At 32.5% G+C, this 12,581-nt stretch overlaps 1 pseudogene across 1 annotated transcript in view; it reads right to left on the bottom strand.

Moving 5' to 3' along the window:
• Nucleotides 1–270: 270 nt before the first annotated feature.
• Nucleotides 271–12,581, bottom strand: part of LOC143630160 (putative prolyl 4-hydroxylase 10) — a 46,498-nt pseudogene continuing 34,187 nt past the window's right edge. Inside the window, exon 7 of the transcript XR_013153111.1 lies at nucleotides 271–525. The product of XR_013153111.1 is annotated as a putative prolyl 4-hydroxylase 10 (transcript). The remainder of the gene's footprint in view (nucleotides 526–12,581) is intronic.

Here is a 12,581-nt window from a genome sequence, read left to right as displayed (position 1 = left end):
AAATCGTACGTATTTATATTTATATTTATATTAACATAAATTATGTCATTATATAAATTTATTATCTATAATAAGTAGTATAATGATGGGTATAATATAAAAAGAAATTACATAAATATGGAAGATTCTTCAAAACGGGCTTCAAAACCAGTTGATGTTTATGCTTGAACACATTTGTTATAACATCCTAAGCCTGTTAAAATAGATTAAATCAAGGGAATTCTGATTAGTTGACAGAGTCAGTCAATGAACTAGATGAGTTCACGACACGTTTATTAATAAAATAATATAGAAAGTTATGTGTATTTTATTTTTAGCACATTATTTTGATCCGACATGTTTGAGCTAAAACACAACCTGACCCAAATCATATCATTCATAAATAAATTGGTTAAAATTACACCTTGAATAAATAGGAATACCTTTTGAAGAAATTGGTATTCGAAGAAATTTAAACCTTATACTCTTCGACATGAATCCATTTTGTAGATGACCATTTGTTTCCCTTAATAACAAGACAACCACCTTTAAATCAAGAACAAATATTATTATCACTCTAAGTCTATAACAATATACCTTTTGGAATCATATTTAACACATCAATATATACAAAAAGATTCAAAAATTTGTTTTCTGGTCAACCAACAATTTATGCTTCAATCTAAGCCGTGTTTGACTCGTTACCTAGCCTGTCTATTTTTTAAGTTCTTTAAATTACTATAATAATTATAATTTTTTAAAATCACATTTAACACATCAATATTAAGAAAAAGATTTAAATATAAAATGAATCAGAAAAGTGTTTTCTTTTCCTTTTTTTTCAGACAGACTTTGTCAAACACTTAAAAGTTATCATTTTTTATCCGTTACCCAAACTGCGAGACTTGTCTATTCATTACAATATTTAAACTATTAACATTATAATGATAAACTTTTTTAATCATATTTAATGCATCAATTTGTAACAAAAGACCCCAAAAAATGTTTTTAGTTAACCAGCACTTATAGTTACCGTGTCAACCAAACCATTTTTACCCGTTACTCAATCTCCGAGACTTGTCTATTTATTAAAATATTTAGATTACTACCGTTGTGATCATACACTTTTTTTGTAATCATATTTAAAGCGTTAATTATTTATAAAAAGATTCAAAATTGTATTTGGTCAACCCGTTTCTTTCAAACAACACAAAAAATTAGCATTTCAACTTAAGTCATTTTTGACCCGTTACCCAACCAATCGTATCTATTAATTAGAAAAAAAAAAGAAAATTTACTTACTATCATTAAAAAATTTGTTGGGATCAAGAATTGATTCAGGATAATTGGAATCTTCTCAATCTTCTCAAGAAAATGGCTAAGTATGGAAAACGAGTAAACTAGACACTTCGAGCAAGACTAATACTTGTTCAAGCATGATATCTTACATCCAGCATGGTTAACTTCTAGAATTCTTCTAAGTGTTTAGTTTGAGCAAACTACACTTCATCAAGCAAGGTTGTTCTTCAGTCGAGCTAGGTTTGTTCCAGAGCAAACCCTCGACTTAACCTGCCTTAAACCAAGTAATTTGTTGGGTCGAGCAAGGTTACAATAAGAGTGATCTAAAGCACACTTGTAGGAAGTTGATGGAATTATACTAAGGGCTTCTACGAGCAAGGTTCAATCTCACCGCCAGCACACTTAGTTTATGAATAACTTTAAGACAAAAGGTTGAAGAGATTAAGAAGAACAAGTTTGCTCGTAGCATATTATCGGCCAAAGTTTGATATTATCATAAAGATTGATATCTGCTTGAAGAATATTTTCTAAGGAAACTATTCTAAGTAAAAGCTTGCTCGGGAAACTATTCCAGTACACTAATGGATTACCAGGTTTGCTCGACAAAGAAAAAAACTTCCACGAAGACCTGTTTACACTTGTAATAATTTTAAATACGCTTGAATATGTTTTCCAATGATTAGGGTTTCTAGAAGGTGTCAGGTGTGCCTATTTAAGGAAAGTTTAGGTCAGATTTACGGTGTGTGCATGAACGATGATTATGGCTGATTAGATTTCATAGCCAACAGAATATCCATGTACGCCTCACCTGACATTCCACTCTAGAAACCCTAAAGATTTTTCCTTGGCATTAAAGATTAATATCAATAGAAATCTTTTGAGTGTCTTGTGTGTTTGTCATGTTTATGTTATTTGAGCAACATCTTGATTAATATTGATTTCGCCGTTAGTATTCATAGGGTTTTTACATTAGCATATTCGTAACCGTTTGCCAACATTAAGTTGTTGGTTACGAGGTTGATATTGTGAACAATCGATCCTGACAAGTGGTATCAAAGCTTCGTTTTGCTCTTGTGAAGACCTATGTGTTGCTGTGTAGATTGATTGTGAAGCTTTTACTGAATATTATTTGATTTTGAAGAAGAAACTGATGATGTCAGCTGAGCACTGTTTCATTGAGTTGTGACGTCAGCTATTATGTTCTTCATTTTTCATATCTACAATCATTTAAGGCTTAAAAGTTTTCTAGTCTAAGATTCACTTTAGTTGTTATCTGTTTTGAGTCCAGGGTTTGGTTGAATCCGTCTGTTTTCATCAGATACAAGGTTTTTATCCTTAGATCTAAGTATTTTTCAAAGTCTGTTAAAAAAATTTTGAAGTAATTTTTGTTTCAAAAAGCTTATTCAAAATACCAAAAATATTTTCCAACAAATAGATGACCAAGAAGTGTCTACTATGTTAGGTCAAGAAAATTATATCAAGTGAACAGTTTTGTTTTAGGCTGTTGTTTGCTACAATGACACTGAAATGCGGAACTCCATCAAGAATAATCCTTATGTTCCAACTGAACGTGCAAACAACAACCAAGCTGTTGAAAGAAAAAAAAATGAAGAAAAAGGATGAAAAGACCATTTCTATGTTAAAACTGGGTCTATCATGGTAAATATTGACAAGTGTGAATCATCACACTTCTGCAAAAACTATGTATGATGTTGTGGTTGAAATGTTTTAAGGAAACACTGAACTAAAGGACATCAAGAAAGACATGCTGAAGCAGCAACTTGACAGATTCAATTTTAAAGAAGGAGAAAGACTGAAATCAGTTTTGCAAAGATTTGTGGCAATTATCAATGAAATCAGAACAACTGCTTTCTTCCTAATCTGGTGAATGGTACACAACTAGCCAGTTTTATCAAAAAGAAGGAAAACTTTCCAAATTGCAAGCATGATGATGTGATATGTTTTCTGCAAGCAGCTGAGCATGAAATGATTGAGAATCATATGATCAGAGAAGAAAAGCCAAGTTTTCAGGATGCAAATGCTTTAATAGCTCTAATGGTAAATTTGTCAACCAAGAATCAACAACAAATTCCTATTATTGAAGAGCCTAGTGATTTCAATTTTGAGACTCCAAGATTTTATGTGGCAAGCCAATCTGGGCAGCATAGATTTAATGTCCAAATGATAGATGATGGTGATACATCTTCTACAGCAAGTGGTCATGCTCCATATATTCCTAGTAACACAAGCCAAGGAAATGAATATTAGTCTTTGTTTTAATGTTTACTGAATCTTATAATGCCTTTGTGGCCAAAAACCTGATTCATACAAGTGTGGTACAAGAGGATCTTGAAAATACGGATGCAGATGATCTGGAAGATATGGATCTGGGCAAGCTGCAGTGTTAGCTGTTAGAAGTAAAAGATTGTATAACAGGACTGGAAGGTCTACATTCTCTGGTCAAAATGACAGACTTGGATTTGATAAATCCAAGGAAATTTTCTACAATTATCAACAACCTGGTCACTTTGCTAAAGAATGCAGCCAACCAAGACAATTCCAGAATGGCAATAATAATCTTCAAAGAAATCATTTTTAGGGTCAGAATCAAGGTCAAAGTCAACAATAAAGACAATTCTATAACAAAAACTTTCAGCAACAAAATCAATAGAAAATTATTCCTCAACAACAGTCTCTTCACAGAAATCAACAAATCCCTCCTCAAGGTCCTATAAATCAGAATAGAAACAATGCAACTCAGCCAAGAAATCAAGGAAATGTTGTTGTAGCCCAACAACCACAAAATGGTTTGTTTGACTGGAGTAACCATGCAAAAGAGATTGAGAAGGCAAGTATTGCTTTCATGGCTAAAATCAATGATCAAGCCGAATCTACAACATCTCAGGTACATTCAAATCTTTCAACCTCAGAATTAGTTAATATGAATGATTTATTGAGAAAATAGGTGGGTCATTTAAAAGTTGAGTTTTTCAAGAAGGAGATCATAATTAATGTGTATGAAATGAGTGAAATCACTTATGGAAATCAAATCAAAGGTCAAGAGCAAGACAGTATGGACAGTTATGAAATACAATCAATACATACCACTGAAGTAGAAGGACTGAAAAAGATGTATTTGGAATAAAAGATAAAGAATACCCAACTTCAAGTTGAGGTTGAATTTTTGAAGAATCTTGTCTCAACTGGTAACATTTGTGGGAAACTGAAAAAGATTAAAGAAGAAGAGAAGTATAAAGTTGTTCCACCACCATTTGATGACAATTATTCATTAAAAGTTGACAAGGAGAAAAGAGAGGCATACCTTGAACAGTTAAAAAACGTTTTTGAAGAAAAAGAAGAATTTGTTGAAAACTATAAGATGGTTGGTGTTGATGAAAAAGGAGAGTTTGTGTTAAAGAATGATAAAACAAAAGAAAAGGAAATTAGAAAATCTGTTGAAGTTAAAGTTTCTATGAAAGATCAAGAGTCAAGTGAGTCATATGAAGATAACTCAAGTATGTCAAGTGTTATATGCTCAAGTTGTGGAAGTATAAAGGGTAAAGACAAGAAAAGAGTAAATTCAGAGAAAAAGTTTCCAAGACTACCCAAAATTACACCAAAAATGAAAAAGGTCTATGAACAAATGAGAAGAAATCACAAGCCTTTTGACATTTGTGGATGGACTGAAGGTAAGAAAAACAAAAATGACCTTCAGACAAGCAAAGGTTCTTCTAAGAAATCTAGTATCAAAGCAAGAAGAATGATGAAGTCTTCAAAAGTAATTATCATTTTCTACCAGTCTATCCAGTGTTCTCCAATCATAAATTGTTTGACATTGGATATGTAGAAACATGGAAGATTATGCTAGGAGATAGTCATGACCAAGGAAAGAAGTTAATTTGAGTGAAAGTTCAATAAAATTGGAAAAGTTAAACTTTGTGAAGAGTTTAGTAGAAAGAAGAGATGAAAGTATTGAACAATTCTTACCATTCTCAATTAACTTTGATGGTCAAATTACTCATCAAAAGACCACTAGAATTGATCCCCAATACCAAGTGAAAGATTTAAAAGGGGAAACTCAAGTTCAAGTTACAAAGGACATGTATGCTGTAAAATATGTGATGTGTATGGTCATCACACTGATTCTTGTCAAGAAAGGTTCTCTCATGAACCATTTCATGTTCCAAATTGTACCATGTTTGGACAAGATTTTGCACTCTACAAGAAGAAATGCATTGAGTGCTTGAATAAGGGAAAGAAGAAGGTTAATGATGAAGCACAAAATTTTGAAGCAATTGAGAAGAAATAGAGTGTGACTACCAAGAAACTTAAAAAGTCCATCTATTAAGTCTCAAAAATCTGAGTGAAGAATTAGTAACCAGTGAAAGGAAAAGTAAGTTGAAGAAGAAAATCTTCAAAAGAAAGCAAGGAAAAGAACTTACTGGTGATGAAAAATTCCTTATGAAACATGGTTATGAACCACAAGGGTTATTGTGGAAGCCAAAAGATGAAGCTCCAAAGATAATTATCAAAAGGGAGACTATAATTGAAAAATGCATAATCATAATTCCCCACTTTGGAAACTCATTTGAAACTTGTTATGAGACTGATGAGTCTTGTGAATTGGTTTATGAAGACCCAAAACCAAATGCAACTACTGTGATAGCTTGTGATTCATCACTTAACTAATTATTTTCTTTTTCAATTGTGCGGGAACAATCCACGGAAGTCAATGATGTATGGTATATAGATAGTAGATGTTCCATACACATGACCTGTGATAAGAGATCACATGTAAACTATGACGAAAAGTTTAAAGGCCCAGTTGCTTTTGGTAGTGACGAAAATGGAGGGAAAATTGTGGGCAAAAGCATTCTCGCAAATGGGAAAGTTTCTTTTGATAATGTTTTTCATGTTGAAGGTCTCAATATAACCTTTTAAGCATTTCACCAATGTGTGATAAAGGTTATAAACTTGGATTTGATGAATCTCACTGTTTCATTTTGAAACCTAAGTTTCTGATTCCACCTTATATGATAAAGATTATGGCACCTAGAAATGGAAATTTATATGAACTGAGAATGAAAGATGCCATTTTTAAAGGTGGAACATGCTTTATCTCTAAAGCATCTGAAAATGAATCCAAACAATGACATAAAAAGTTATGTCATGTAAATCTAAAGAACATGAACAAACTTGTTAGAGGTGAACATGTTATTGGTTTGTTTATCAACAAGAGAGTTCAAGCTGGATGACAAATGTGTGTCATGCCAAAAGGGAAAACAACATAAATCATCTCACAAAACAAAACTTATAAACTCCATTGAACAACTGCTTGAAATGCTTCATATGGATCTCTTTGGTCCTGTAAGTGTTCCAAGTATTGGTAAAAAGAGGTATTGTTTGGTGATAATAGATGATTACTCAAGATTCACATGGGTATATTTTCTAGCTTCAAAAGATGAAGCTGCAAAACTTATCAAAAGCTGTGTAATGAAGGTTGAAAATCAACTGGATGCAAGGGTTAAGGTAATGAGAAGTGACAATGGTTCTGAGTTCAAGAATGGGACCATGACTGAATTTTGTCAAGCAAATGGAATATTTCAGCAATTCAGTGCCCCCAGAACTCCTAAACAAAATGGTGTTGCAGAAAGAAGATATATAACATTAATAGAGGTTGCAAGGACAATGCTTGCAGATGCCTATTTGTCTGTAACATTTTGGGCAAATACAATCAACACTGCATGTTATGTTCAAAACAGAGTCCTTCTCAACAAAAGACAAAACAAAACTCCTTATGAGATTTTGTACAAAAGAAAGCCCTACATCAAGTTTCTCAATCCCTTTGGATGCAAATGCTCTCTTTTAAACACCAACTACTTGAACAAGTTTCAATCAAATTCATTAGACTGGTTCTATGTTGGATATACTTCACACTCAAAGGCATATAGAGTATATGTAAAAGATCTTCTGAGTGTGATTGAATCACCTGATATCATTTTAAATGATAATAAGTTCAAAACTGTTGATGGAGCAACTTGGTTGTTTGATCTAAAGAAGTTGGTCAAGTCCTTCAAAATCTATCCTGAAGATATTTATGAAGATTTTTATTGAACAAGTATTCTTGAACCAACTTCTAAAAAAATTGACTTAGATGTCTACAAGAAGAAGGAATTGACTTTGAAGAAGTATTTGCTCCTGTAGAACGGCTAGAAGCAATTAGAAGCTTCTTCGCCTATGCTGCATCTAAGAATATAAGAGTGTTTCAGTTGGATGTTAAATCTGCTTTATTGAATCAAAAAATAGAAGAGGAGGTGTATGTAACTCAACCTCCAGGTTTTGAGGATCCTGATATTCCAAATAGAGTATACAGACTGAACAAGGCTCGATATGGATTACATCAAGCTCCAATAGCTTAGTATGATGAGTTATCTAAACATCTGCTTGCAAATGGTATTCAAAGGGGAGCCATTTACAAGACCCCGTTCTATAATAAAAGAGGAAGAAATTTACTCCTTTTTCAAGTCTATGTTGATGATATCATCTTTGGATAAAAAAATGAACATATATGTTTAGAGTTTGAAGAGGTCATGAAGTCCAAATACATTGTGTTCTATGGGAGAGATGAATTTCTTATTTAGATTGCAAGTACAACACAAAATGATGGAATATTCATTTGTCAATCCAAGTATGTAAAAGACATCTTACCCAAGTTCAAATTCCAAGATTTGAAGACTGCTTCCACTCCAATGGTCACACATGAAAATATTGCAAGTACAACGGAAAATAGAAGTAATATTCATTTGTCAATCCAAGTATGTAAAATACATATTACCCAAGTTCAAATGCCAATATTTGAAGACTTCTTCCACTCCAACGGACACACATGAAAAGATGATAGCTGATGAAAAGGGGGAGCATGTAGATCAACATGAATACAGAGCTAAGATTGGATCACTCATGTATCTGACTGCTTCAAGACCAGATATCATGTTTGTTGTTTGCGTATGTGCAAGATTCCAAGCAAATCCTAAAGTCTCACAAATGATGGATGTCAAGAGAATCTTCATATACTTAAAAGAAAAGCCAGACTTGGGAATTTGGTATCCAAAGAACAATGCGTTGATCTTCTTGCCTACACTGACAGTGACTATAATGGATGCAATATGAGCAGGAAGTTAACATATGGTGGTTGTCAATTCTTAGGAGATAGGCTAGTCTCATGGCAATGCAAGAAGCAAACAACTGTGTCAATTTCAACTGCTGAAGATGAATACATTGTTGCATCTGCTTGGTGTGCTCAAGTCCTCTGGATTCAAAATCAGCTGCTTGATTATAGTCTGAATTTCTTAAACACTCCAATTTTAATTGATAATAATGCTGCTTTATTCATAGTGAAAGATCCAGTTCAACATTCAAAGGCCAAGAATATTAAAATCAGACACCATTTCATCAGATATTGTAACGAGAAATGACTCATAAAAATGGAAATAGTTAACACTAATAACAACTTGGCTGCTTTTTTCACCAAGCCACTTGATATAGACTAGATTCAAATTTCTATTAAAAGCTTTAGGCATGATCAACTCTGATGAAGTCTACTTAATGATATATGCTTGAATGTTCTAACTGATTATCTAATTCAAGGTCTTGAATGTGTTACAAACGATTTAACTGTAACCATGTGCGCTTTTGTGATATTTGTTGTAATCAAATTGTGATAAAATGAATATGCATGACTTAGGTATCTATGATGCTTAAGTATGAATTTGATTATGTTTCATGATAATTTGATGAGTATGATTGAATCTGACTTGAAATTTCTTATCTGCATACTTATCTGAAACTTTGTCATGATTACTGTTTTGAAGTGACTATGCATTATGTGATGAGGACAAGTTAGACTATGCATGTTTTATCTTGATTAAAACTTCATGTCAACATACTTGTGTTTATGCGTGTTTTGATGATTATGTGAACTGTTTGTCTTTGTTAAAATCACTTTTTGCTGAAACTTATGTGATTGAATGAATTATCAATAAAGTTTTTCAAAAGTTAAATGTTTTTGATAGAAGAGTAAACTAATGGTGTGAGACATGATAAGATTATCCAGTTCAAACTTTAAAGAAGCTTAAAGTGTTTTTCAATGGACATTGATCCAACCTTATGGGATATAATAGAAGATTGATTATTAACACTAATCTTATGGATTTAATAGGCTAAAAAAAACTATTGGTGCAGTCATTGATAAGTATGGTATCTTTCCATGAAGTGGAAAAACTGAGGTGATATAAACTAAATGAATATGTTAAACTTATTGTTGAGATACATTGTTTAAATACGCATGTTTCAAGATAAATCTCTCCAAATGATAGGCAGAAAAGTTACTACCCAGACATACACAAGCCTGTTGGTATTTGGTCACTCAAAATGAATCATTTTACATATGATAAAGAACAAAACTAATCAAAAAGGATTATACATCAACCAAAAGTTGATAAAATAACAAACATGAGGGTTTAAACTAGAAGTACAGAGGTTGGCCATCATTATAATACCTAAACACCTTGAATGTAAGGCATGTAAGTCCGTATTACATGGCATATAAATCCAGCGTTCAACCTCAAAGTTTGAAAAGTTTTGAAAAGATAAATTTGTTTAATAAAGTTTATACATGTTCTGTCATAAAAGAAATTTTGACCAAATATCAGGGGGTTGAAGTCAATCTGGGGCGATCTGGAGAAAGCCAAGTAAGCCTTGAGAAGAGATATGAGACATCATAGAGCAACAAGTATTATCCATTTTTGTAATATGCAACAAATTGAATCTTAATCATATCACCGAAGTAATGAAATTCACGGTAAGTAAATACCTGCCTAATGTGTCATGAAAATGCTTAGAATGAAGTATTGAAAGGTGACTTAATCAATATGATCCCATGTTGAGATCTTTCATAAAAGAGAAAAGTATTTGAAATGGTATACTGAAATTTTATCTCAAAATGCACCATTTGCTCTTAAACTTTCAACAAAAAGGAAATATTGTTTAAAGTCAGGTTTAAGTCAAAAAGTGTTGCATTTTTTTACAATGAATATGTGCTTTCGAGTACACTTTAATGATTATGTACTTTCGAGTACACTTGAATGATTATGTACTTTCGAGTAAACTAAATTGTTTACATGGAATTTAACTCATTCTAGCATACTTGATAAATGTTTAATATGAATATGTGTTCTCAAGTATACTTAAATATTTATTTGAAGTTTAACTCTTTCGAGTAAAATTGGAGTATTTCGAGTAAAGTTGATGAATTGTTGATATAATTATGTTTTGAATTTGTCTAATTACTTTGTTCTACAGTACAAGTGTTTTCGGATAAACTTTGTATATCGAGCACAGTTTATGCTTCAATCACACTTTTATATTAAAAATTTAATACTTCAAGTGTCTTCAAGCATACCTGCAATTTTCAAGTGTTTTTCGAGTATACTTCATTTCTCGAGCTCACTTTATGCTTCTAGCATACTTCTATGTTAATCTTTAACATTACAAGTGTCCTCCAGCATGCTTTAACTTTTTGAAGTATTTTCGAGTAAACTTCGTTCCTCGAGCATACTTGATAGTTTATATGTGAACAAATTTTACTCTTTGCTTGATTAAGTTCCTTCGAGTAACCTTTTTCTTGTTAGGTTATTTGAGTAAGGTTTGACATTTAGGATTATTTCTAAGTTAATCAGTTGAGATCTTAATTGATTTCGAGCAAAGTTGTCTATTTGAACAAATATACTTAATTATTTGGCTTGTGATTAATTTCTCGAGCAATCCTGTATATTCGAGTAAACTTCTTTCATTTTCTTACTTAGAGTATTTCTATTAACATAAAAAATCAAGCAAACTTTATGTTCGAGCAAGCTTTATTGGCCAAGCAAGCTTTGTGCTTATAAATTTGAAAATGAGATTTTTGGCAGTATTCTGAAACTAAACGACAAAAATCATTTAAAACCCACTTTCAAATGCACAATGGTATAGTATAAAAGAGAGACTTAGAAAAATTTTCATTTCATCTTTTTCCATCTCTCTCTCTCTCTCTCTCTCTCTCTCTTCTATTATACCATGTGTCCTTGCAACCTAAGTAATCGATCTGTTGCTCACTAAATCTCTTTAAAAATTATCATACATCCTAATTTGACTTGGTAAGCTTTAATTAAATGATTTTCAACACTCATTATCTGGGTTTAGGTCTTTAATTTTTAGTTTTACTAACATCTCTGTTTATATTGTCGAAGAACACGTTCATTAAGATTATCCTTTTATACTTTCTTCTTCATTATATATACATGCATGTTCAATTGATATTCAGATTGACCAACTTATGCTTTGAATGTGTATTTTATTTGTGTTTGTGCATATATAACTTATAAATTTGAGCAAAAGAACAACATGTGCGTGTTTATCCAAATTACATACGAGAATCGACCCTTGGAGCTGATGATTAAAGGCTAATACACTCCAACTTGCCGTTTGCTTTGACCGAGAACCCCATTATCTATAGAAATCATCATTTGGATTTTTGGAGAATTGCATAATATATTGATGATATAAATGGGAGAAGAATAGAAGCCATTGTACTTGGAAGGGAGGTCGAAGTCACTGAACAACTTATACGCGCATGCCTCCAATTGAATGATAATTTTGAAGTACAATTATCCTACTCCCAGTAGATGCTGTTAAAATTTTTCAAGAGACATTGTGATATCAAGGCAACATCAATGAGGGACAATTTCAGAAGGGGATGTTTCCTTTGATCTATCGGTTCCTAATACATCACATAATTCAGAGCATGCCACCAAGAAGAAGAACATGGACTATAATGAGTAGAGTAATTGCTACCGCCACTGTAGCTGTCCTCTTTGATCAACCATTCAATTTTTTCAGGATGATATTTGAAGGGATGGTTACAAATACAAGGAAGAGGGAGGAAGACAAGTTCTTGATGTATCCAAGATTTCTCCAAATCATCTTTAACAGGCTGTATCCTGACTTACCAACTGTCGGGACAACACATGTATTACAAGATCCAAATGTTTACAGGAGGATCAGCGGGTTGGGGGCAACCAGTCAGTTTGATCCAAAAGTGGAGTTGGATATACTCCCTTGGTTGATAAATAATGACTTTGAGATTATAGAGGTTCCTAATTCACTTGCGGTGAGCAGTGAAGAAGATAGTGATGAAGAAGATGATGATGAAAGTGAGTCTGATGATAGTGATGATGATCATGATGTTGGAGGAGATGATGATGTTG

The sequence above is a fragment of the Bidens hawaiensis genome, unplaced genomic scaffold (genome assembly GCF_021521415.1).
Source record: "Bidens hawaiensis isolate Kalapana, Puna unplaced genomic scaffold, B.hawaiensis_p1.1 tig00005587_1, whole genome shotgun sequence".
Classification (NCBI taxonomy): Eukaryota; Viridiplantae; Streptophyta; class Magnoliopsida; order Asterales; family Asteraceae; genus Bidens; species Bidens hawaiensis.
The sequence above is the reverse complement of the archived record's forward strand: the minus strand, read 5'-3'. Positions and strand labels throughout refer to the sequence as shown.